Source organism: Camelus bactrianus, chromosome 29 (genome assembly GCF_048773025.1).
Source record: "Camelus bactrianus isolate YW-2024 breed Bactrian camel chromosome 29, ASM4877302v1, whole genome shotgun sequence".
Classification (NCBI taxonomy): domain Eukaryota; kingdom Metazoa; phylum Chordata; class Mammalia; order Artiodactyla; family Camelidae; genus Camelus; species Camelus bactrianus.
In genome coordinates, this window is record NC_133567.1 from 17,050,010 (window position 1) to 17,071,924 (window position 21,915).

At 40.9% G+C, this 21,915-nt stretch overlaps 1 protein-coding gene and 1 long non-coding RNA gene across 6 annotated transcripts in view; one reads left to right on the forward strand and one right to left on the reverse strand.

The window, feature by feature from the left end:
- Window positions 1-19,121, reverse strand: part of LOC105066248 (uncharacterized) — a 44,805-nt gene extending 25,684 nt beyond the window's left edge. For all 3 annotated transcript variants that reach the window (XR_012503222.1, XR_012503221.1, XR_012503220.1), the window contains exon 1: window positions 18,884-19,121. This is a non-coding gene — a long non-coding RNA (uncharacterized LOC105066248). The remainder of the gene's footprint in view (window positions 1-18,883) is intronic.
- Window positions 14,255-21,915, forward strand: part of ZFHX4 (zinc finger homeobox 4) — a 179,376-nt gene continuing 171,715 nt past the window's right edge. Inside the window, exon 1 of one of the 3 annotated variants that reach the window (XM_074355083.1) lies at window positions 14,255-17,469. The gene's annotated coding sequence lies outside the window, so the exon portion shown is untranslated. The remainder of the gene's footprint in view (window positions 17,470-21,915) is intronic. The other 2 variants (XM_045514060.2, XM_074355082.1) reach the window with 2 other exon arrangements.

The window sequence follows — 21,915 nt, forward strand, 5'->3', positions numbered from 1 at the left end:
TAAAATAAAAGTATAAAGAAAATAGGGGTAAAATGTGTTTCTTTCTGTATTTTTATGGGTAGAAATAATGTTTAAAATGTTAGGTTCCCCCCAAAATACACTTAATTTTCTAATAACTTTTCTTTTTTTTTTTTAAATATTGAGTGAAAGCTATCAAGCTTGGCTGTTTTACCTAACTTCAGAATCATGTGCTTGATATAATCCAGATATCTAACACCAAACAATAAAAACATTTGTGACAATAGAAGCATGGAACAGTTGTGGAATTGTTTAATTTAGGAGAAAATAGCTATGTTTGATAATCACATGTGCATGAGTGGATTTCTCCTCTTTGTCGAGAAATTTATCTTTTACAAATGGGTTTTTTTTTTTTTAAGTTATCAACTTATGATGTGAAAGGTGCTTTTAAAAGGTATTCTGAAATACATGCTTTGAATTTAACTCACTCCTTCAGGTTTAAAGCCTCGCCATCGTCCACCTGTTTTGCTCGGGCTTAAATTATATAAAAATACAGCATTTTAAAGCAATCACAATCTTACTTGTTGTACCCAAACATGATAACATGATTAAAATTCAAGAAGAGTTCGATGCAGGTTGTGTGTCTCAGTCATCCAATCTCTTTTCACATATCTGTTCATGTTGACAGACTATGTCATAATACATCAACAGAAAGATCAGCACAGAAGAACAAAATTTCATCACCTGACAGCAAGAGGAAACTGATTTTCAGTATTAAATTAGTAAAAATATACCATTACCTCACTTCCAATAAGTCTAATACCTTTAAAAAAGAAGGCGTCTGCTATCATTATAAGTATATGCAAAGGCAACTCGGTTTGTTAATTTCTTTGATATCACCCTTTAACAGACAGCCTATTTTCATTTTGTCTTCTCTACGTTATTTTATTTCTTATATCTTGGAAACAATTTAGAGAATTAAAAAAATACAATTTCTTCCTGAGACGTGTAGTATTACCTATATAAAAGTATAAATATCTGCCAAATGTTTGGAGGACAGTCTCTTAGACTAATCAGGAGCAGAAACCTACTGACCATTGAGAGGGAAATGGGCATTTAAGCTGCTGAGAAAAGTTAGGTACCATTTTCATATCACATCTTGCTGTGTTTGGATTTCAGGAGAAATTTACCAATACCTGTAATAAACAATGTCTTTTGCAGCCCAGGGCATCATCTGCCACTTAGGCTTTTAATTTTGCCCCTGTTTGAACGCCCTACAACATATGCACTTCTCTTTTGTCTATTATCCTAGAGTTGTGCTATTCCCAAATATTGACATCATCTACTTTTATCAGCTTTAACTGCTCTGAAGCTTCCCAGGCTCATGCTCAGCTCTATTTCTTCCTATTGATTACCTTCTTCACTCCAGCAGGTAGCTAGCCAGCGAGGCTGTCCTGAGAAATAGCTTCCAATGACTTTATACGCACAATTTACACGGAATTGTTTAAAGAAGATATTAGCCTCAATACAAATCAGTGAACCTCATTTAGTCAATACTGCACAATCCCGCTGTTGGCACCCTGTCACATGTGAGTCTGCAGTCAGCTGCTGCACCCAATCTGCACATTAGCCATAGTATTTAGTTTCCTATTAAAATGAAGCCGGGTTTTTTCGCTTTTGCTTTTCTTTTTGAAATCTTTTCAGTATCCTTTTTACATCACCTCACTGAGCCATGTGATAGTAATATATTTTGAAATAGAAAAACCTGAGATTAAATGTTTGATTTTTGACAGTGTTCTTAAATATAATAAATTCAAAAGGAAATACTGTTAAGTTAAAATGGAGTGTTTTTCATTAAGTCCAATCAAATGGTAGACAACAAAGGATCTTTTATTTGAGAATATGAAGTGAAAATGAAAACCAGAAAACCTTTACTAAGAAAAGGTCCAGCTAAATTATGTTGGAAGGAGGTCTCCAGATTGAGCTTGGGTGTTTCTTTTCCTAAAAAGTGAATTAAACTAAAATATGTTATGAAGAAATATTTTACAAAGAAGCAAAACTTAATGCTTTGTGGAGATGAAAATAAGGTCTAAGGACAGTTGACTTTGAAAATGATTCGAAAGAAAGATCACATATGAAAAAAATTGCCACAGCATCTGATCTTTTCTTATAATCATAACAGGGAAATGTTTGGGGAAAAGTAATGCTAGTCCCCTCTTTCGCTTCCATGGCAATGCTGTAAAATTCTAGAGGGAGTGTTTACATTTCAGAATTACCCCTCCTTAAACTACTGGTTTATGATAGTTAATGAGATGATATCCAAATGTTGAAAACAGGAAAATTCAAGTGAAAATCTAAATGTGAAATATAATATAATGAAATAACTAAGCAACATAATACTGCTCTGAATGTTTGTGCAAATATTGCAAAATGAACTGCAATACATTAAAATTCTTCAGTGGTTGTGTAATATATAAGTGAAGGTTTACATCGAAAAGCTTTAGCTATCAAAAAAGAGATCTTTATATCGTATTATCCTAAAATTTTTTACTTGAAAACAATCACAAACATCTTGGAGTGCTTTCTGAAAAGTTGTCATTAAATCTATTTGCATATCTCTTATAAACTGAAATTCAAGATAAGGATAGAGCCTGCTGATCAAAATAGTCTATTTGTTAAAAAATACATTCTTTAGCTTCAGTGGCTGAGTGGCAGAAAGCTTTGGAGAATATGAATGGGAGAGAAAATAATAATTTCAGTTTTAGAGATTTTAGAGGACTGTGTATCTTTTCTATAAAGTAAAAAGTAAGAGTTGAACACAATGACAATTTTAAATGAGTTACAGTAATAGTGGCAGCATTTAAAAAATTAATATAGGCAAGAAATTAAAATAAAATTACACAACTTACTGTAAATACTTTGAAATTTTCTCTTTTTTACTACAAACTGTTAAAGGTGATTTTTGTATGACCTTTGCTTTCATTTCTTTTTACATATCACTAGTTGGGAGCTGAAGCTGGAGCCCTGCAGCCCAGGTAGAACAGACACACTAAAAGATGGCCAGTCTATCCTGACCGTACATCTTCTCACACGTTTATTGCAAACTGACGCTCATATAACAGATTTTTTTTTTTTATCACAGATTCAACAAAGAACAATTCCAGTACCAAGGGAAAATCATACCCGAGGAAAGACAGAAATGTCATAACTGCATATTCAGGCTGCATAAATACAAGCATGGCAAAGATAATTGTACTATTCGTGTGTGACAGCACTGCACCATTTAAAGAAGTCAATAATCTAAATTTGAGAAAATTTAGGTGTAATTGTGTATATGTATGCAAGCATCATATATTACCTGTAAAGCATAAGTATAAATTCTAGCCCAAATGAAATGCACAAACATCATTAGTCTTTTTTAGTTTAAACTATTAATTGATGAACATGTATTTATATATTAAATGTATCTCTACCAACTAAATTGTGGGTTTCATACTAGCCCACTTATCATATGATATTCTAGTATTAAATAAAATTATATGCTTAAACCTAAGAACATTTTCAATGAAGCAAATGTAAGCACAAACAATGCACACAAATTAAGACAGGTTTTTCAAATTAACAGCAACAGAATAGCCTGATAAACATTTCAAGTAAATAAAGATGCTGATTTTTTCCCCCAAAAAGCTTTCTAAATTAACCATAATGCTTTAAATGTAAGTGAATGTTGTTTTCAAATCATGTCAAGACAGAAAATTCTCCAACAATGATTCTGTACAGTAACTTTCAAAAGGAACTAATTTTTAAAGTAGTTTTGATTAAATTTTTTAAATCTAAAGGCAAATTATTTTTATTTTCTGTTTATTAAAATTCATCTATAGAGGAAGACATGATTCCAGATCTATAATTTGTATAAACCATATGAACATTCATACTTATTACGCATACTGAAGATTAACGTTTAAGGTCTACAGTGACCACAGGCATAGATTACCAAGATGATGCCAAAAATCATGCATATCATTTCACTGAATTAGGATTTGTAGCAAAAAGTGGTATAGTGAGTCCAGATATTTCAAATAAATCTCTTTTCCATAAATATTCTGACTACTCACAAAGAATACTTTATACCAAAAATTGACTTTAAAAGAAATCATATTAAATTCTATAGGATATTATCCTTTCTAAAAGTATAAATGTACCCAGACTAAGCATGCACACACACACACACACACACACACATTTTCTCAGGAGAAATTATGTTTTTATCATTAAACTGAAAATGAAGCCATTAAGGTGATTATTACATTGTCATGTAACAATCGTATGTAATTATGTAGCTTTTAAAATATGTAAGCATTCCATTTAATCCTAATTTTACGTATTTAACAATATATCAGGAAGTATTGTCATTGATTATAAAGTGCAAATATTTTAAAATATCAATGACCCATGTATCTATGTATACTCTGAGACAACTTCATTTACTTAAGAATGTAAAATCAAACTAAATAGCTAATTGGGATATTTCATAATCTTTTAACTTTATAGAAAAATATGTATAAACAAAGTACAATAATTAAGGAAATTAATACTAGCCTTCTACATAGAAAGTACATTTATGCATCTATTACCATCTATATAAGTACAGATATATTGTTATATATGTGTCCTGTCAATCTGTGTATTTTGTGCAGACAAGAAAAGCATTCTCATAATCTAGAATAAAGCAGAAAGGTGTGTGTGTGTGTGTTTGTATAGAGACAGAGGAAAAGAATTGGTAGCTTTACAGATAGGAATTAAAGGTAGAATATTAACTTGTTCGAAAATGAGTATGATGGTATTATGCTATGTAAAGAAATACTAATAATTTTTCTTCTGTCTCCTTCTTCCTCTCTTTCTCTCTCTGTGCATTCAGCTGCTAACAAGAAAATGAACATTTGCGATGAAAGGAAAAGATAACTGCACAGAAATTTCAAAGAGTGTGTCTTAGTTAAAATTACTAAATTAAAATTAAAATTCAATTGAGTTTTCTTTTCTGAAATATGAAATAAGGAGCCTATAAAATGGGCAGGAGGATCACAACATGCTTTGAAATATTTCTACTAAAATTTTCCCCCATGTACATGTCTGTATCATTAGTACCCTATCATATCATAAAATATTCTAAAGGAATGTATGAAAATAGCATGAAATCAACCTGAAAGGGTAGTATTTGTAGCATAAAGATCAAGACTCGAAGTCAAGATGAAGTTCCTTATTATTTGATTCAGACTTAACTGTTTCAAACCTCCTAGTTTAATGATTTTTACGTGTATCTACTTGTTGGTTTTTCAAATTTGTCATTTTTCCCCCCAATATTCTAGTGCTGAAAAGGAAATAATATAGGGTGGTAGAACAAGAATTTACATAGTTCCCTAATAGTTAACCTTGACTATCTTGACCAGCTTTAAGATTATACATTGAAATAGTTCTAATCTCAGTAATTCCAATGCTACAGCATTCAGGTGATGCCATGAAATGCCTTCAACAGAGGACAACCCCTCAATGCGAGTAGCATTTACTAGTACCTGACTACCTAGATTCCTGAGGCTTTCCATCTAAAAACATATTTCTATATAAATAGAACCCAATTTCACTATAAGGATATCAAAGTTATTTGTCAGGAAGCTGACAGAAGTTACCTGTATCCAGTTATCCAGTGGACATAGTTGTTGCTTAATTCCTAGATAATTAACAAGGATAAAACTATACCCTGATCACTTCCCTTCAGGTTGGTGAACTAATAACACAGTGGAATCAAAGCAAGTCATGGTAGAGGTGGGTGAGTGGAACAGGGGAAGGAGAGAGGAATACCTTTTTCTTGGCTCCACAAAGGTTTGAGGGCCTAATTATTTTTAAGTATAATCCAACCAACCTCTTCTCATGCTTAGCTGCACTGAGTGACACTATTTGTGATGCCCAGTGTGCTGAAACTGAGCAGGTTGCTGTCAGTTTAAAAATGACTATAATAAAAGTGACCATGAAGATGGATCTTGTGATTTTGCGTTTCTAATCAGTCATCTGTGAAGAACACTTTTGCTTTGATTCAGCAGACTGGTGACAGCCATGATTGATAGTGCACAGGGATGAAAAAAGGTTATTAACTGTCTTCCTATTAAGCTCAATGTATTACCCCTCTAGGTGCATCTCATACTTTAAGTTAAAGTACTTACTCAGGTAAGGTCACGAATGAACTCTGTGGAGATGGTACCCACTCTGCTGAAAATGAGCAAGGCATCCTTACACTGATTTTTTTTTTAACTTAGCATTTAAGCTACATTTAATTCCACCATCTTATTCATTAGCTAAAAAGATCCATTTGCTCCCTCCAACAATAACCACAGTGACACTAAAGGTATAGAAAATAACTTTAAATGTAAAGATTTAAATGAAGAGCTGACTAGCAACATGTGGATGATTCATAAATCTATATTTAAACAGATGGTCGTGTACTGTATGATCTGAGGGCATTTTTAAGGGTAACACTAAAATTAAAAAATAGATAGCTGTATAGTATATATCAAAATTGTTTAATTTCTGATAATTTATACATGGTAAAGAAAAAATAGCCCTTTCTAAGAAACTCAAAGGCTCTAATAGAATATCTAGATATTTGTTATTTAAGTATAATGTATTTTGTGAACTTCATTTTAATTTTTTTAACTTAGAAATATTACATATAGATAAACATTGGAATGACAGTATCTGTTCATGTCTTCGGCTAGCAGACATACACACTCATACACAAATAATATCTCAGAACCTAAGGTATTTAAAGTTTTTCACTAACCGAGGATGTACCATTTATTAAATGAAATAATACAGTTTTAAATAGTATCATATTTCCTGTGTTCATTTATCCTCACTGAAACCAAAATGTACTGAAAGGTTTTTGCACACTTCATTTAACTTCTCTGGAAAAACATTTGAAATTTATAAGTTTGTTTCTGGGAGATAACAGATTAAATACAGGCATTTTGATTTAAAATCATGGCATTATGTTTTTTCTTACATTTCCCACTGTAAACACTCAGTACATGTCAGATGTAATGAGAATTAGGCAAAAAAAAAAAATTAAGGGTATCAATAACTTTGGCATTGAGATAACCTTTTAAACTATAACCAAATCTCAGCTCTGTGTGCTTGGCGGTTCTTCACTGAACAACTCTGCAGAGTAGCACAGAATAAGGAAATGTTACCAGAATGTTATTAGAGTTTCAGTGCAGAGAGAGTCCTATTATGTCCAAAAGTTCTCTCTAGTATCTCATGACCTGTTTCTCCAATGTCAGTTATTAGACCCGTTTTGGGTCTGTAGTAAATTATATTTTGAAAATGTACTGTTTTAATATTAGGATCCATCAACAATGAAATATAGAGAAAGTAAGGAAATGAAGTTCAAGATTTCATTGAATTTCTCTCTAGAGTCACAAAAAATTGGCTCTCTGTCCTACTTTGCTTAATATTACAGTTGCTGTTTTAAGAAACCTTTCCAATTCTCTAGGATTTTATGCATGCCAAGGATAATTTCAATACTTACACACTGAGAGCCTAAAAACGTTAAAGTGTTTGATCTATATGAAAGTTGTTTATTTAGTGAATTGTGTTTATGTGGAGTGGACTTAAGAGTAGATTTTAGAATTCATACACGATTTCCTCAATATGACACATTAACTTCATTATTAAATGGATTTCTCTTTCTGTCCTATATGACTTCATCAGACAAACTTGCGTTCTGAAGTTTAGGAATCAATGATAAGCGATAGAGTTTATATGATCAATGATAGCGCTCATACTCCTGCACAAATGTTTGTCAAAGGTTTCACAATGAAATCGTAAACTAAGGAGAAACAATATGTTGCACGCTTCTCAAAAACATTGTGTGCTTTTAAAAATGAAAAAAGAAAAAAAATGCAGTTTCAATCTATCTCATGTTAATTCGCAGGATGTTCTGAAATATTAGTTAAAGTCCTGACTTTTGTCGGCCTATTTGGGAGTTTCTTAACGAAAAATGAGGAAATACAGAGCCCAGGTAGGCCCAGGAGGAACACACAGATTTCCCAGTCCCCCATTTCCTAGTCTCCTCTGTTTCTTCTCTAGAGAATCACGATCTAGAACACACGTTACACACAGCACGCATTTTAGGAGAGAACAAGGCAGAGGCAGTTTCAGGTAAAGTTGAGGTCATTTCCAAGGCAGTCAATGAGCACCGCTGAAAGTAACACGGGGCCTTTTTTTTTTTTTTTTCAGAATCCAACACTGGCAGTCAGTAGAAGTTAAAAGTGCCACCGTTTCTTTTATCCTTTTGGAACTCCAGAACAGAATGTTCCGTTAATTTTGTTCAAATGGATGATAGAACTGGTGAAAGAAAACTCCACACCTTTGTGCAAACTCCTTAAATTTGGTTCTGAGGCTACTGTGATTTGGTTTCCTGGAATCCTGGGGGCACAAGGCATCTTTAGTTTACGATATCTAGGGATTCGGTTACTTTTAGCTTGAAACTCTCTTTCTGAAGCTTTTCCAATCCTATATGCCTCCTCCTTCTTCTCCTCCTCCTCCTCCAGACCTACTAAGGGACATGGGGTAGGGGTATGACCTGGGCGGTGCACATCTGTGTAGCCAGACCGTGGGGGCTGACAGCTGCTGTCCGCTGCCGGCCCGTGTACCTGCGCCGAGTGGCCACTGCTCTCCTGCCCGGCCCACTCCTGCCTGCAGTGCTGCTGCTGTCACGCCAGCCGGCGATTTGATAGGCTTGTCGGGTTGCCATGGTGTTGACTTCTTGCCTCTGAGGAGCTGCCCAATGACTGGAGGTCTGGGATTAAAGCGGGAAGAGGCAGCGGCCACAGCGAATTTCAGCAGCAGCTGCAGCAGCAAGGAACGAGAAGCCAGAGGACGAGGTCTTTAGACTGGGCTGGGCTGAGCCGGGGCTGCCAGGGAGGGAAGGAGAGGACAGGGAGGGGAGGTTGGAATGGTGACCACTCGAAGCCTGAAGATGCAAGTGAGCGGGCTTGAGACCCACTCAGGAATAACTCATAAGCAATCTGCACGCTCTGAGAGGAAAAATCGTCCAGAATTCGTTATTATTCCCACAAGATATTACCGGCGCGGGTGGTGGGACTGGGGTCTTAAAGGGACTTAAGCGGGTGATACACTCCCCCCCATCCCCCACCCTTCATTTGGGCCACGAAGTCATTTGACAAATAAAGAGACGCTATACGGAGAACTTTACATCATGGAAACTAACTTATTCCGAGGAGACAAAGTGCAATTAGACGGCAACTGAGTAAATGAAAATAGTTGCCCGGGCGGGCGGCCGGCGGGGGCGGTCGGGCGGGGGGGTGACCAGGGAGTGAGTGTGCAACGCACAACCCCAGACGGGGACCGTAAACTGGGAAATGAAAGGGAAAGAAACCGCTTCTGTTATAAATTAGTAGGTAGGTGAAGGTTACGCAAAGAAGAAAAGGGAAAGTAAAGCTGTTAAAAGAATAGAATCAAACCCCTGGGAGTTGAACTCAATTCCTCCCCCTGCCCCCCCCACCTCACTCTCCAATCCAAGGGGAGGAGGAGGAGGAGAAAAAGAGTGCATTCTGGTGTGATGAGAACTCTCTGGAATGTCTGGAGGAGAGGATAGGAGTGCGAGGGTAAGAAGACCCGGGTGCTAAAGAAATGGCAGGAGAGAGAAATGGGGGAGGGGCGGGTAGGAAGGAAACGTTCGGCGATTCACCCAAGGGACGTAGGGATGCAGAAGAGTGAGATTCCGGAAGAAGGGGAAAAAGTACAGAAGTTCAGACCTGTAGCGTAAAGGAAGGGGGGAACGACTCGAGTCAGCAAGAGGGAAGGCGGAAAAAGGTGTGTGCTGCTGAGGGAGAGCGTGGGAAGGCAACCGCTGTCAACCGCGGGGAGCAACTGCGAGAACAGAGGGCAGAAAGGGCAGGGAATCGTAACGACTCGGGCGGTGGCGCGAGCACCGCGGGGCAGCACGGCGAGCTGGAACCAGGTGCCGCGCAGCCCGCGCCCCGGCTCCCGGCGACGCAGGGACTTTTCTGGCAAGAGGAAGAGCTGCTCGCTCAGCCTGCCGGAGTCACGATTCACCGCGAGTCCCAAACACACGCCTCACTAACTACTTTACAGCCACTTTCATTGATTTTCTTTAACAAATAAACATAATACCCGTTACAGCAACACTTTCTCTTGCTGCCAGAAGCTCTGATGCTTGCATGACTCCAGATAGCCGTTTTCTTACCTCCAAATAAATTGTTTTCCTTCACTTAAAGGATCAAATGTGTGACTACATTCAGGTTTGGGGAGTCTAGTCTTCGCCCCCGCTCTGTAATTTGGGAATCACCTTTTAAAATAAGTAGAAGACAGGTTCGGACACAAAGTCGTAAACCTTGGTAGGGCTCACTGACATTTGCATATTAATTTTTGCTAATAAGAAGTAACTCCATTTGGAAGGAAAACGCCGGCAAAGAAATAGACTCCTTTGCAACTATAGGGAAATTAACACTAGTCCGACAGCCACACCTAAGTTACTCCCCTTGACTTGTCTCTTAAAAATGTTTCCTTTAAAATTAAAGAAAGTATTTATTTTGAAGTAGCCCCCCTTCGAGAGCGGTTTCTGCTCGAGGTTCTTCCATACATGTCAAAGGGTTGTTGAATTATTCATTATTGTAATTACTATCATCATTGTCATTATCCCTTTCCATGTGGAAATAATTTTATTATCGTAATTTGATATCTGAAGAATTTCCTGTTAGTCGTTTGATAATCATTTTTTTCTGCTGAAGAGAAAAGTTTTGTTTATAAATGAGATAGAGAAAATGTTTTAAATGCTTTGATGTTTGCTATAGATTTCCGTTTATCTAATCGATCGGAATGCCAATAAAATCGATTAAAGGTTTAGTGTTTTACAAACAACCATTTTGTGCTTTTTGATTTTATGTTCAGAATGATTTTAATAAAGCTAATGTTTTCTTTAACATCCTCCCTTTAAAAAACCCAAACCTTTATCGTTTTTTTCTTTAATTATTAGAAATTGCCACTTAAGATTCTTCTAATAGGAAAATAAAAAATATATATATAAGCAATGGCCGTAGTGGTTTAAATTCCATTCTCTTTTTGCTCAAGGTATTTAAATAAACCCCTTTAAAATCTTGGTGAATTATATGCGATCATTCAGTGATTGCGGAATATTAAATTAAACTTAGATAAATCCGCATTGAAGGAGGCAGCACCCAATCCTGAATTTATTTCCCATTTTCTCTAACAGCATCACTGCGCTCCTCTCTTTGCAATGACAATGTGCCAAATCTGGGCATTTTGAAAACATTTCCCATATGCTTTAACAGGGGACTGATAGACAAAGAAGAAAAGGAGATGATCTTTTTGCTCTAAGGTATATTTTCTTTAACCTTTTCCTCTTAGACTGTCACTGATAATCATTTTAAAGCAAAAGTTTGAAAATCATTTAATTCTTTTTTTTTTTTTTGCTTGCACTTTTTTTTTTTTTTTTTTTTTTGCCTATCTTGTAATTTATTCCTGAAATGGATTTTTGGTTACAATATCTTGTAAAGCTATCATTTCGTACCTTAGCAAACGACATTTGTTTCAAAATCTTTGATTCATTTAGTATGCTAGCTGCCTTTTGTAATTAAGGATGGATTTAATTACACATTTTGTAACTTAGATCAGATGGTCTGTTTGTTTGCTGTAGGATTTAATGGTGCTTTTGTGTCTAATATTTAGGGATGTTACATACAGAGGTGGTGGCTTTTCTTCAGCTGTAAAGTACTTTTTTTTTTTTTTTGTCTTGGAAATGTGAATGTTTGGATGAAGGTAATATCCTGCTTTAAAATAATTCTATTTGATGGCTGGAGTTTAGTATATTGTCTATACAGCATTTCATTGACTACGTATAAATGTTTTAGGTTTAAAAAGATCACAACTGTATCCTCCATTCAATGAAATCACAGTTATTCTTTATTTTTTCCCCACTTGTCTATCTTTTCCCATCTGTGTCGTTGTCTTTTGAGCTCTTGCCCAGACGGGATGTAAAATTTTCGTTGGATACTCTTGCTGGAAATTATCGCCTTGGATTTTGAGATGGGTATGCTTGTGATGCTGGGTTTGGGTGATGTGAGTGTGCATGTGAGTGTTGGGTGGGGGTAGTGGTAATAAAGAGTCCTCATTAATTTGCATAAGAGCTGTAGAAGTGCTTGGTGAAGTTATTGAAGTACTATTGTTTCGGAAGAGACCTGCCGGATTCTGTTTATAAACACTGGGCTGGTTGCCTAGAGTGAAAGGAGGTCACGGCACTGTCTGAGCTCTGACCTCGGGAAGGCCAGAGGGCGTCTGACTTTTCTCCTTCTGTCTTTCTCTGGTCCCTTCCCTTAATTCTTCCCTCCTCAAACCCTCTATAACCGCCCCCCCCCTTACCTTACCCGTATCTGACTTTACATAATGACACACTTCCCTGTCCCCCTGCCCCCAACAAAACCGGGTCAGAACCTCCAGGGGTAAAAAAGGGAGAACAAATTTACTTCAAAGTTAAAGCAAAAAATGGACTTTGGTCTAGAAAAGGAGAAATACACGGGGATAGAGAAGTACAGAGATTGGACCCAGGAGCAAGAGGGGGTCATTTTTATGTTAAAAAAAAAAAAAAAGGAGACTACAAAGGAGATAAGAGCCAGGCTGGGGGAGGGGAGGGAATCAGCGAAGGACGGATTTAACTGCCCACAAATACTACACACATACATACATACTCAAAGTGCCTTTCCTTTTTGAATGTCATTTCATCTAGTTCACTCTCACCATCAATGAGTGTCCATTCTGGATGTTAGGTCAAATTTTGTCCTTTTGTTAATTTTCAAGAAAACATACCGTCCCCCCCCATAGGAATGGGAAGTGGCTCTCCCATAGTATTTCTTGAATTAATTCACTGTATATATACTGTGTTTGTGACACCTTCACCAAGAAGCCCTGCACTTTCCGATTCACTAGCAACTTCACCTCTCCCCCTTACACACATTATCCCCTACCCCTACCTCCACTCACACAAAATGACTGACGTTGGTATCAGGTTTAAGTGTGATTTGGAAAGGAGTTGCTGAGTTAAAAATGTTAGTTAACAGACTGCCTTTGTTAAATAGCCCCCGGGTGGAGAAGACCCAACAAAAAGAGGGAAGGAGGAGGGGGGCCGAGGATCTGAAAGTGTCTGTGGTGATATAAAGGGTTCCTAACGCTGAAATCACTTGTAATACCTCGTTTCAAACTGAGCTCATCTATAGACCCCGGAAGCGCGGTCAAAAGACTGGGAACCTCTTTCCCCCTTGGGCTGGGGCTGGTCTTGAGCTGGAAGGACGCGGGGGAGAGGGAGGTGGGGTACTTATTAAGGAACTGGCGAGGGCAGGGCGGGGGAAGGGAGGAACAGACAGCTCAAGACTCATTAAACCAATTGTAAAGCCCGGAGTGTCCGCGGCGTAGATTTGGGAAATAAAATGCGCCGAGTAAAAGTCTCAGAGTGGAAATTACCTTTTGTCTCATTGTTAATTACTCCTTGCTTCCAACACTCAACACCTGACCACCTGGCAGCCCTCTTTGGTCCTTCCCCAGCTCGGCACTCAGTGTCAGAGTCCGAGAGCTCTGCAGTGGGCTTGGCTTGGCGGGGGCAGCCCTGGAAAGTGCAGAAGAGGGTCTGGGGAAAGTTCTTGGTGCGGCGGGGAAACCTCTGTTCGTTTCACTTTGAAATAAAAAAGTAGCCAAACGTTCCGCGAGGGCGGCGGCGGGTTCGCGCAGAGTTTAGGGGCAGCGGAATGAGGGTGGGGGGGGGGTGCGGGGTCAAAGGTTGACGGCGAGGAGTCCGCAGAGACCCGAGAGGAGCAGCTGGGTTTCCCGGAGCGAGGGGGCCGAGGAGGAGGGCGCGAGGGCCCGCGGGGCAGCGGCGCAGCCGGGTCGAGCCGGGCAGATCGCGCCCGCGCCCCGGAGCAGCCCTCTGGCTGGGCTCGGGCTCGCCCGCCTCGCCGCGCCCCTGCCCGCGGCGCCGCGCTCCGCGCCTCCGGGCCCACCCCTCGCAGACCTGCGGCCGCCTCTGCCCGCGCCCCTCCGCGCGCTGGCGCGCTCCGAGGCCGAGCCCTGGAGGAAACTCTTGACTCTGTGCTAGTTCCTCTCTGCCCCTTTCCCCTCAGCCCATTAACCCCCGACCCTCACCCTGGCTTCTCTTCTTAGGAAAGAGGTGAATGAGGACGAGGAAGAGATGATTAAAAAGAACACACACACACACACACACACACACACACACACACACACACACTCAGACACACACACTCACACACACACGCTAGAAGGGGAATACTCGCTAGCAGAAGGCATTGCAAAAGTGGGCGCCCTCTTACAAATCCTCCTTCCCTTTTGTTTTCTTAGAATTCAAAAATCACCTCTTAACACAGACACACATAGATACACACACACACACACACACACACACACACACAACAGCTGTATTTTCCAAGAAAAGAGGGGAGGTGGGGGCACAGAGGAGAACTAGCCATCACATTTTTAAAATGGTTTTCCTGATTTGACGTTTGGTGTTTTGACATTAATGACATTAATGTTATTGATGATGTTTCATGGAGAAAAAGGCAAAAGAAATAAAGGAGAACTTGAAAACGAAATGATCATCATTTCCCTATTCTCCATGCCAGAAATAGACCCCTTTCTTCACCTGAGCCTGAAACAGACTTATTGTTCTCAGGTGTTTCCTTCATCATACGCATTTACCCGTCTGAAATCGCAGGAAATGGTTTTTCCATCAGTGAGCTTGTACTCGGAGCCCTCTCCCGCAAAGGGCTTGATCTTTCCTGATTTGAACCTGAAAGTTTCCCTGCCTTCACTTCCCCTCAGTCTCTTTAAAAGCCCTCACTCTCTTCCCCAAACATGCACCTCAAATAGTTTTTTAAAGCCAAAATTTTTGCTCTCTGGGGTGTTTTTCGGTAAACAGTAACGCTACATAAACACCTTCTTCACTTGCAAGTTGCAGGGAATTTAAATTTTACCCTCGTGGGCATGTATATTTCTTAAGGCTCATGGATAAACCCCACTGAGGTGCAGTCAGACACCACACACTGGTGATACAGTTGCTGTGTAAAGGTGGGGCTGTAAACAAAGTAACTCAAAAACCTTAGAACGCTGTCCACTTTGGGCAGATTTCTTCCCAAACAAGTTTGAAAGGGCATGAAGTCTTTGGAGAAGTAGTTTTGTTTCTGTTAACGTTTAGTAGTGATGGTTTCTAATACACTAGTACATGCACCGACTCTAGATTCCTAAGGTGCTGATTTGCTTTTTTCTCTTAATCAAGACCATATCTAGGGTTTATTCTCTACTCCAAGCCTCTGGACTTTCATTGTAACCTTAGCCAGCTGCTGTAGGCAACCAGCTTTCCTGATCTGGGCCTAGGTCTGCTCTTTTGAGAACTGTGCTTTTATCCTCCCAGGTGTTTTGTTTGGTTTTTTAATCCCATTTTCATCAGTCCTAGGATTTTCCAAAGGTTCCCTGATAACGCAAGGTTTCAGGCCCAGAAAGATGTGTGTTTGCAGGCTCTGTGGTTCCTAGTGCTTGCGCAATAAACCTTTCTGTTGGTATTTGGTAGATTTGGTGCTTAAGGCCTAAGACACAGTTTTGAAGCAGATCCTGGCGATCCAGAACTTCAAAGGCCTGTCAACTCAAAAGCAGCTGACGCCTCACCTGTCCAGGAAGCTGGACATTGCAAGTATTTCCTGTTTTTTTTAGCTTGTTTTGATTTGTTATTCTCACCTTCTCTCTAGAATTCCTAGTTTTGAAATATGGTATAGATGGTGTCTCTTTGTGACCTGCAGTGTAGCAGTGTATCAAGATGTTATCTTTGAGTAGCAGTGGATATGTGCATATATATGTATGTATATACATATATTCCATATTCAGTAGGGGGTATTTAAAAGTATGTCTATTCCTAGTTTTAGTTAATTATCTTTTAATGAAAGTGTCACTCATATTCACATCTGTAATATTGGAAAGAGATAATTAGGTTTTCAAATGAGAATCAGCCACCTTAAATTTTGCACCAGAAAATACGAAGTATATTTCATTCTAATGAGATCTGTAGTGGGGTTTTAAAATTCATCATAACGTGCTTCAAGAAAGATAATTCAACAGACTCGCAAGATGAAAGGTTTTCTTCCTAAGTCCTCTTAAAGCTATTACATTGAACTTACGCAATTCTGATAAAATATTCAAAAATATTACATAAAGGCTAGAACCGCAGCCTCGCTATCGCCCTTGCAACCCTCACTTATTCTCATTTGAAAGTTTACTTTGACTAAACTAACCGCTTCTATCTTCCATGCCCTGGGTTTTCTTTCCTGCGTGTGCCAGCAAAAGATGCGTGTTTAAATTGAGTGCCTACGGATCCGGAGTGCAATTCCTCCTTTGAAACAGGCTGGGCAGAGCGGAATTTGCACACAGCCAGGCACCCTTTATTTACATATATCTGCATATTTGCTCAGGCCCCCGCATTTCGCCATTAAAGTGCTTTCCTGTACGTAGCAGAATAAATTAAGCAGCGAAAACCCTTTCATGCCCCTAACTCATATTTCTGCTTAAAGCTCCCTGGTAAACAAATCTCTGGTCCGATAATAATTACTTTGCCTCATTAAAAAAAACAAAACAAAATTCGAGTGGTGAAAGGGCACTGCTTGGGCAGTACTAATGTTTTTATTTTCTCCCCCTTCTCGCCGAGTGTGTGTGTGTGTGTGTGTGTGTGTGTGTGTGTGTGTGTGTGTGTCTAATGAAGTTTGGGAGTCGCGCGCGCAGGGGCGCGTGGGGTGGGAGCCCCGGAGGTCCCCATCCCCTGCCCTCTCCGCGGTCGCCGCGTCCCGGGCTCCCGCCGCAGCGCTCCGAGCCTTGGAAGCCGCCAGGCTCCCGGGCTGCTCCGAGTCCGGGCTGCGCGTCATTTGCAGTCTGGGGAATGTTGATCACCTCACTAATTACACCTCTCTCTCCCCCCTCTCCCTCTCCCTCTCCCTCGCTCTCCTCTCTCATTCCCAGAGTGCATATCGGGAATAGACACACAAAGACATGCGCACTCAACTTAATCAGCCATTTTTTTAAACAGGGCTAAAACGATAATAATTAGCAGAATAAAGACATATCGGATTTTCATTTCCTTTCCTCCTTTCCCAACCCCTTCACAACCAAACAGCGAGACCGCGGTCGGCACATGCTTTAACTCCTCCCGGACCCCCGAGGACCGCTCCATGCCCCCCACTTTCTGCTCCAGCGTTTTTATTTTCACCCAATAAAGTTCGAGGATTATTTTTTTATTTTTTTTATTTTTTTTTAAATGAACCCTCTCGTTTTACTTGGATGTGATCAGCTGTAAGTAAAATAAAAGCAAAACAAAAAAGAGGCGAAGATCGAGTAGGAACTGCAGGGGAATGGAAAGTAAGTTTTTTTCTTTAACTTTTATTGAGTAGTTTGTGTTAAATTTAGGTCGAGTATCGATTATCTTTCCAGCCTGATCTTGCACAATCTTTGATATTTCGCTCCCTCTCTCTCCCTCTCCGCCTCTTTCCCTCTCTGCCCCTGGCTGGCTCGCTCTCGCTCGTTCTCGCACACATCCCCTCAGCCCGACCATCTCTTCCGCTCTGCCCCCCTTTTCTATCTCTTTCCCCCTTTTTTTTTTTTTTTTGGCTCCAGGATTTGCTCTGCTGAGGGAGGGAGGGGGCACTGAGGGACCTGATTTTCCACTTTCTTTGGTGGGGGGGGGGTGCGTTTTTCGGGATTTAACTTTTGGATTAAGTGGCGGCTCATCCACGTTTGGCCGAGCAGTTTTCTCTCGTTTTGCCTGTCTTTTCGGGTTCTGTCTCCACCGCGAGCCTGGGGCTGTCTCGCGGCTCGGGGAAGCTGTCAGCACCGCGGCGGCGCGGGCAATGGCAGGGGTCCCCGGTCGCCCCGCGCTCCCCGCACCCGGGTCGGGATGACCCTTCTTTTCGCACACATCTTCGGAAAGTTTGGACTTGGGTCGGTGGGGCTCGGAGCCCCTCTCTTCCTTCTGTCTCCCTGCTCTCCCTCCACCCCCGCCCTTAGCCTCGTTTTTCTTCCCCTCTCACCATCCCCTTCCCTCGCTCAAGTTCCGCGAAGGGCGCTTAGTGCGCGGGAGCGGCGGAGGCCCGGGGATCTGAGCGCCGTGGGCAGGGGGTTCTGAGAGGCTGGGGCGCGAGCCGGGGCTGGGGCTGCAGGTAGACGCCCGGCCGCGGGAGCGGGAGGCGGCGCGGGCGGCGCGGACCCCGGCGCCGACGAGCGCCAGGCAGGTCCGTTAGGAGGCGGGATCGCCGGGCCTCGGGGCCAGGGAGCCGGGAGGCGGCCGCAGCTCTCTCGGGGCGCTTTCGCTGCGGTATGCCTTAGACCAGAGGACGGATGCCCGCCGCTCGGGGTCAAGAATCTTTTCCTTTCTTTTTGGCAAAGGGCAAGGGGTGTGTGTGTGTGTGTGTGTGTATTTGGGGGGGGTGTACTGTGGCCGGTTGTGAGAACTGATTTATTCCCCGGACCCCCCAAAGGGGTTCCGTGTCTACAAACGAACTTAACCTTCTCCGCCTCTCCGGGCATCAAGTGCGCCTTCCGGCCGGGAGCAGCTAAGGGAAGAGGGGCTGGAATGCGTCGGGTCTCGCCTTCCTTCTACTTCTGTCTCAGTCCCCCCTCCCCCATTCTTTCTGCTCCTTTCTATCGGAAAAAAATAATAAAATTTCTCATGGAATTGTATAAAGTTTCTCTGCCTATGCCCAAGTTACAGAGGGTTCCCCATCCTGTCCCCCTTCCCCCCAGAAGACGGTGCACTGGTTTGTATTTCTTTTGTTACCTGTGATCCGGGCGGGGGCTCCTTTCGGCCGTTCGGGCTGGGGTCCGGCCCATATAGGAGGCTCCGGCGGGTGCCTTTGGCCGCGACTCCTCACTTCCGCGCGGTTCTGGTGAGGTCTTAGCTACCGTTCGATGAGACACCCTCATTGTAGGTACCAAAGGTTCAGATCGCGAACACGGACCCCCCCCCCCACCCCGACCCCTACACACACACACATGCACACTCACACTCAACACACACTCACAGATACACACATTCTCCCTGCTCCCCCCCAGCCCCCACCCCCCACCCTGCCTTTCCCCTCCCCCCTTCCAAAAAAAGCACACACACAACAACAACAACCCCCCCAAACCAAACAAAAACCCAAAGACAAGTTCACTGGCGGAAGATGGTGGATTGACACTGACTCAGACAGAGGCAGGTTCACCAGGAAATCTGGCGGTCCCGATTTCTGACAGTTGCATTTCCTCTCCTTGAGTCCTCCCTCCCCCCCCCATTTTTTTTTTTATTAACTCTGTTCCATGTTTAATCAAGGATCATGTAGATGGCAAAAGGAGAGACAGAGAGAGAGGAGAGAGAGAGGAAGAGAGAGGAGAGAAAGACAAGAGACAGAAGGTTTCTTTTTTTTTTTTTTTTTATTGTGTTCTCCTGGATTTTCAGTGGCTTGATCCCTATAAACGTGGAGTGGTTAAAGCTCATATGTAGTATTATATTTTTAGTTGGGTGGATGGATGGAAGAGTCAGGGAGAGGCTGCGGCTGCCGCTGCCTTTTCGGGTGTTCCTTAGAGTAAGGCTGGGACTTGGCTGCGATTGGGACGCGACAGTGACACGGGCATCGATCGCTTCCATTGAGAGCAATGCAAAAACACAGCCCGGGTATGTAACACTCTCGGTGCCATCAACACTTGTTTTACTTTATATTTACTGGCGAAATTGACAGAGCAAGCTCAGACTTTCTTTCTTTCTTTCTTTTTTCCCTCTTTTCTCTTTTCTAACTGAAGAATAACAATTGTGTCTAGAAGTTGTTGGAAAGGATGGCTTAAAGACAACAGAAAGGATAGATTGGGATCATTTTCCTACCTCTGTGACTGCTTATGTTTAAGAGTTTTTCTTCTCCACAGAGGAGCATATTAAAGAAGTCGAAGGTTTTCTTTTTTCCTTCCTCATCTTAAAAAAAAATCCTTAAGGGAATATTTGATAGTTTTCAATGTTTGCCGTTTCAATCAGCAGGAAGGCACACAAAAATAAAAGATGGCTAGCCAGCTGTTTTAACCTCTTGCACCTGGCTTCAGTGTGGGGATCATAAGGTTTATATAGTTACTATAAAAAAAACAATTCTAATATTTATGGGATAAACTGGGGAGAAAGTATCACTGTATTTATTCGATAGCTGGTTGCTTTTGCATTTAAAAAAGTAAATGCATATTTAAGTGTTTTCATTTTTATGGCAGTGAAGATAGAGTCAATGAAATATGGGGGAAAACCCATAAATCTGAAAAGTGAATTGTACCTAAGGAACAAAGAAAGGTCAGGTAAACCAGCTGTGTAAGTCAAGGCAGTGGCACCAAATGTGGGGTAGACAGGGCGAGTGGGCTCTGGGTCTAGGAAGTGAAAGTTGCCACTTCAAGTTAAAAATGAAGGACACATGCTCGGCTTTACTGTAATCTTTGGCAGTTTTTAGCAGATGAGTCCAAATCTGTTCATTAATTTTGGGCTAGTTGGATTATTTTAAAAGATGCTTCACCAGCAAAGGGAGACATAAAGGAGGCTGAGAAAATCGCTGTTTAATATTGCAGAATTTACTGCTTCCATTCCGACCATGAGCCTAAATTTACACAATGAAATTTGATTATCTCTAATAACAATATTAGATCCTGCACTGGATGGATGAGAATTGAGGTGGTTTTGTTGATTGCAAGGGTTTAATGTTGCATTTCAGAATCTGATGTGGTTTGGCCTCCCTTCCATTAACTGGAAAACCCCTGAGGTTTTACAATTATTTCTTAAAGATAATACATTTAAGATTGCATTGGTAGGCTGAAGAAAAGTCATAAAGGCAAGAAGGGAAGCCCTTAATAACTCTTGAGATTCAGACATGTTCAGCAGTTAGATTGGCTCTGACTTCACCAAGGGTCGACAATGTGTCATTTCCACGAAGCCAAATTGCCCTCTGCCTATATGATATTAATGTGCAAATCAATATTTCAGGGATTAAATTTCCCTTCTTCATTTTTTATGGTTTCTACCTCAATAAGTCTCAAGTCTATTAGAAGAGGCTGGATGATTTAAAATCTTTCACTGCAGAATGGCTTGTCGTAGTCTTGTTTCACAGACCATTTTAGGATTTTTGTTATCAAGACTAAAGGCATCCTAAAGAAGTTGTGAGGCAGTGTAGAGCCAGGCTCAACAGTAGAAAGCCCTTGTTCGATTAAGAGCCAGTAGGTATTGGAAATCTAATATATATGTTTATGTAATATACATGTATATACACACGCACATGTCTTCTGCTGCTTTAAAAATATTATGTTAATCACCTATTGATTTATTTCAAAATCCATTAAAGTTCCTTTCTTATTAGTGATTTGTCCAGCATTCTTGAAGACTGTGTTCATTTTCTTAAAGAGTGGGCATAAATTAGCTTGGTGTGAAAATACTGGGGAGGGGTTTTCATTTAGCAGTATTTTCCCTCAGCAATCTTGCTAGAAACCATTGTTTGTGAGAGCAATCATCAAGTCTTGTCATCTGCATAGTCGTTGTCATGGCTATCATTGCATCTGAGGGCTGAGTGATTTGGCTGATGTCTGTTATAGGAAGCCCTCCTCAATGCACATCACATTGCTTTCTGGCACTTAGTAGGCACAAGGTTTCTCCTAACGCTCTTGGAGAAACACAGTTGTAAAAGAAAATATGTGACCTGATGGGAAATAATACAAAGCAGAAATTTGGGAGGTCAAAATAAAAGATTGTGACTTTATCACATAATCTTGGGAAGGCCTACTGTCTATCATTTGGGGGTGTTTTATAGTCAAAAA